Consider the following 5,242-nt stretch of genomic DNA (forward strand, 5'->3'; position numbering starts at 1 on the left):
AATGCCTGTGGGGGGGGGCCAGGGACCTCACGCAGTGATAGGGTTTGTTTCAGTACCTTTGAGTTCTGGGGATGTTCGGGAATTTAAGAGGGAGATGGGAAGCCTCCTGGAAGATCCTTTGGGGGTGGCCGAGAGACTGGACCAATTTTTGGGACCCAGTATTTATACTTGGGGCGAGTTGCAAGCCATATTGAATATTCTCTTCACGGCCGAGGAAAGAAATATGATTAGACGAGCGAGGATGCAGATATGAGATTCACAACATGCACAAGGACCTTTAGCAGACACCAAGTGGCCTTTGCAGGATCCCAATTGGAATCATCAGCAGCAGGATCACAGAATCAATATGCAGGATCTGAGGGGGATAATAGTACAGGGGATCTAGGAAGCGGTGCCTAGGGGGCAGAACATCAACAAAGCATTTAATGAGAGACAGAAAAAGGAGGAGACACCTACGGATTAGCTAGAACGCTTGAGAAAAAAAAAAAAAAAAACAAAACAAAACAAAAAAAAAAACAACCCACAAAAAACAACACCTGTAGATGTACTCGGGCTTAGATCCTGAGACACCGTTAGAGCAAGCACTACTAAAAACACAAATTGTGGCTAAATCGTGGGAAGATATCAGAAAGAAGTTAGAAAAATTAGATAATTAGAAAGATAGAGACCTGGATAAGCTATTGAGGGAAGCACAGAAGGTATGTGTGAGGAGAGATGAAGAGAGTCACAAGAGACAAGTAAGAATGATGGTGGCAGCAGTAAGGGAGACTAGGAGAATTGATGCCCCTCCCAAAACAAGTCAAGTGGCCCAGAGAAATGGGGGAGGGGTTCTCCGGGTAGAGAAAAAGGATGGAGGCGTATGTTTCTACTGTGGGAATGAAGGACACTTTCGGAGAAACTGCAGGAAGCAGCCGGGGGAATGAGAGAGTCTTCAAAGAGGACTGAAGGAGTCAGGGGCTTCATTTGCTGGGGACACGGAAACATCAGGAGCCCTTGATAAAATTAAAAATAGGTCCTCAGCAGCAGGAATTTGAGTTTTTAGTAGATACTGGAGCTGAGCGATCGACAGTCCAGGTACTACCGGAGGGATGTAAGATATCAAAGGAAACTGCTCAAGTGGTAGGGGTGAAGGGGGAGCCCTTTAAAGTCCCTGTTATTAAGAATGTACTGGTGGAATCGAGGTCCAAAATGGGAATAGGAAACCTTCTGCTAGTACCAGAAGCAGATTATAATTTGTTAAGGAGAGACTTAATTATAGAAATGGGTATTAATATAGAAGTAGTAAATGAGGAAATCAAAATAAAACTCTGTCCCTTGAGGGTAGAGGATGAGAAAAAAATTAACTCAGAAGTATGGTACACTCCTGATAGTGTAGGAAGGTTGAATATACCCCCCTTCTCGGTAATCATTAAAGATCCAGAGACACCGATAGGGGTTAAACAGTACCCCATCTCCCCCGAGGGGGATAGGTTGTTTGTAAATAGCTCATCGTGAATAATTAATGGAAAAAGGGTCTCTGGCTATGCAACAGTTGGGGGAGAAGGACTTGCAGTTATCGAATCAGGCCCTCTAAGTGGATCTTGGTCGGCGCAGGCCTGTGAACTTTATGCTGTACTGTGGGCATTGCAGTTGTTGAAGGATAAATCAGGTACCATCTATACTGACTCAAAATATGCCTATGGGATTATACACACTTTTGGGAAAATATGGGAAGAACGGCGGTTGATAAACTCCCAGGGAAAAAACCTGGTTCACCAGGATCTAATCAGGAAACTGCTGAAGGCCTTGAGGGGACCTAGGAAAATTGCTGTTGTTCACCTGAAAGGGCATCAAAAGGGATTGGATTTTAAAAGCAGGGGAAATAATGCAGCAGATCAGGAAGCAAAAAGGGCTGCTTTGCAGACGTCATAATCTACTCCCCAGAAAAATCCGAAGGCTGAAAGAAAAGAGTGTGAGACTAGCAGAGGGAATTTGCAAAAGATATATAGTTTTACTATGCAGGAAGAAGAAAAGATGAAAAGAATGGGGCTGAGAGAAGACCCAGAAGGAGAATGGCGACTTCCAGAGGATAATAGAACTGTACTGCCTAAATCCATAGCTATGGATATTATGAGGAGAATACATAGCAAAACACATTGGGGGGCACAAGCATTAGTAGATCAATTCGCCACCAAACATATGTGTATTGGGGCAGATGACTTGGCAAAGCAGGTAGTGAAGGGTGCATTACCTGCCTAAAAGTAAATAAGGCCAATTTAAGAAAAACCTTAATGGGGGGGGACGACCTACAGCATACCGGCCACTTGCTAACATCCAACTAGACTTTACTGAGTTACCAAAGACTGGGAGGTATAAATATCTATTAGTAATAGTGGATCACCTAACCCATTATGTAGAGGCATTCCCTACGGCAAGAGCAACGGCACAAACAGTGATCAAGACCCTATTAGAGCAGATTATTCCCAAATATGGGGTCACGGAAACCATTGACTCGGACAGAGGCCCCCACTTTACATCCAAAATAATTAAGGAAACCATGGCAATAATGGGAATACAATAGGATTATCACACCCCCGGCACCCCCAAAGTTCAGGAAGAGTAAAAAGAATGAATGGAGAAATTAAAAAAACAATTGACCAAACTCGTGATTGAGACCAAACTGTCATGGGTAAAATGCCTACCATTAGCATTGCTAATATCCGGACACAACCTAGATCGGATATGGGAATATCTCCATTTGAAATGTTGTATGGAATGCCCTACAATATAGAGGAACCGCAAGATCATCCAAAGTTGAGGGATCAAAATATGAATGTATACATTACCAGCCTAATGAAATATAGGGAAAATCTATAGAATAAGGGAAGGTTAGCTCAGAGACCCCCACTAGATTTGAAACTGCACCAGGTGCAACCAGGAGATTGAGTAATGATAAAGTCCTGGAAAGAAGCAACCTTGGCCCCACAATGGGAGGGCCCTTACCTTGTATTGCTTACCACAGATACTGCAGTCAGAACAGCAGAGAAGGGAAGGACGCACGCTAGCAGAATTAAAGGGCCAGTGAGCAAACTAACTCCTGAGTAGCAGGTAAAAAGCAATCCTGGAGACCTGAAGTTACAGATCCAGAGGAGAGATCATCAATGAATGGACACCGTGTAAAATATGCACCAGAACCGCACTACACGGAAGAAAGATTAATTTGTAACTCTGATGTTAAGATAAAGTGTAGAGACCCAGAGTGCAATTGTTATCCTTTTGTTTGTTATATTTGTAAAATCTGCGGGGACAGGTGGTGGAGTCATTGTAGGCGAGGAACCCCTCCTAGAGGAATTTGCAGCCCCTGTTGGGTATTGCAGCAGAACATAAGTGATTGGATTCTAGAATATAAAGTTAAATATGAGGGATTAGTAGGAGAATCAGAAGAGTAGTGGAGGATTTTTGCATTAGGGATTAAACCAAAATATTATTATTATCACCCTAATGAACCCATCCCGTTCATAGCTGAAATTGTTGACTGCACCTGCCACACACGCCTAAAGGGAATCCGGTGTGATACACCCCCGGTTAAGTATCAGAACTAGGATTCCTATGTCAAGAGGCAACAGAGTCGCCCCCAGGGACCTCCTGAAGAATATCCCTGCTGCCGAGAAGATGGTACCCCCCGTGGCTCGAGGCAACCGAGTCGACGGGAAAGGCAGAGGGGTAAAAAGCTGTGGAGGAAAGAAACCCCAGGGGTGGGACAACAAAACAATATTTGAGGAATTGCCTCAGGAATAGGAATTAGAGCAAGGACCCTGGGCAGAGAGACAGGTTGCGGTCTATGAAATGGAACAATCCTCAGATATACTCCCATTCCTATGCCCCCAATGATGCTCACCACGTGACCCAGCCGATTACTTTTCTTTTGCTGATGTTATACTTGAGAAGGATTAATGCCTTAGACAATCTACCACACCAACCCTTTAAATGGTCACTATGGCGATGGGATGACAATGAGATTTTGCAAACTGTAACTACTGTAGGAGCACCCAGTTTCAGAGTAGGATTGTGTGATCTGACCAACATAAATCATTGTAGAAAAGTACTGAACCTAACGGGATTTTACATGTGCCCAAGCTCAAATCACAGTAAAGGATATTGTAATTATCCTGGGGAATATTTTTGTGGATATTGGGGCTGTAAAACAATCGCCTCTGACTGGACACTCAGGGGAGGGTATGATAAATATTTGCAAGCAGACTTTAGACCATGTATATTTAATAAACTGATTACTATAGTGAAAAGCCGGCTGGAAGCAGCACATCTTATACTTCTTAGGACTAAGTATGATCAGATACCTAAAGAAGAAAATTTAAAAACTTTAGAGTTAGCTAGACAAGAACTGCAAAGATACAGTGAACAAAAATAAGTAAAAACAAGAGAAATGGGGGAATTGTGATAAACATTAACTATTTTTTGTTCACTGGAGATCAAATAACTCAAGATAACAGGAAGTTACTATGTTACTATCTAAGCTTATAGGCAAACATACCTTCGCCCATTTCTGTTTTCTCTCTCTACTTGCTTAATCAGCTTTAAGTTTCAGGAATTCCAGCTTACAACTACAGCCTTCATCTCTGCGACCACCGAGGGACAGAAAGAGACCCTCCTAGCAACACGTCACACATACATCATCGGAGGAAAGAAGCAAGATAAAAGCAAGACTGAAAAATCTGCCAATTCACGGCAGTTGGTGGAGCGAGACTCCCCTGCCGTCCAGCGCTGTATTTGCCTTTGCTTTGCCTGCTGTAATGTAATAAATTCCTATTGGAACTTTTCTTCGTGTTCATAGTCTATTACACTGGATACAAATTGAAAGGGGGGAAATTTAGGTTCGACGTTAGGAAGAAATTTTTTACTGCGAGGGTGATGAGACACCAGAACAGGCTGCCCAGGGAGGTTGCAGACGCCCTATTACTAGCAGTCATCAAAGCCAGGCAGGGTAAGGTCCTGAGCAACTGGATCTAGGGGATGTAACCCTGCCCTTGCCAGCAGGGTTTGGGACCGCATGATCTCCAGGATAACCCTTCAGCATTTCGGGACTCCCCCACCCCACCGCGGGCTGAAGCAACGCGCGCGCGCACCACGCGCCCCTCACAGCGCACGCGCCGTAACGGCTGCCCGGCCGCGAGAGCCGCGTGCGCGCCGCTGCGTGACGCGATTTCGTCAGACGCCAGTCTCGTCCCGGGGCGGGGCGGGGCCA

This window comes from Hirundo rustica, chromosome 5, assembly GCF_015227805.2.
Source record: "Hirundo rustica isolate bHirRus1 chromosome 5, bHirRus1.pri.v3, whole genome shotgun sequence".
Classification (NCBI taxonomy): Eukaryota; Metazoa; Chordata; class Aves; order Passeriformes; family Hirundinidae; genus Hirundo; species Hirundo rustica.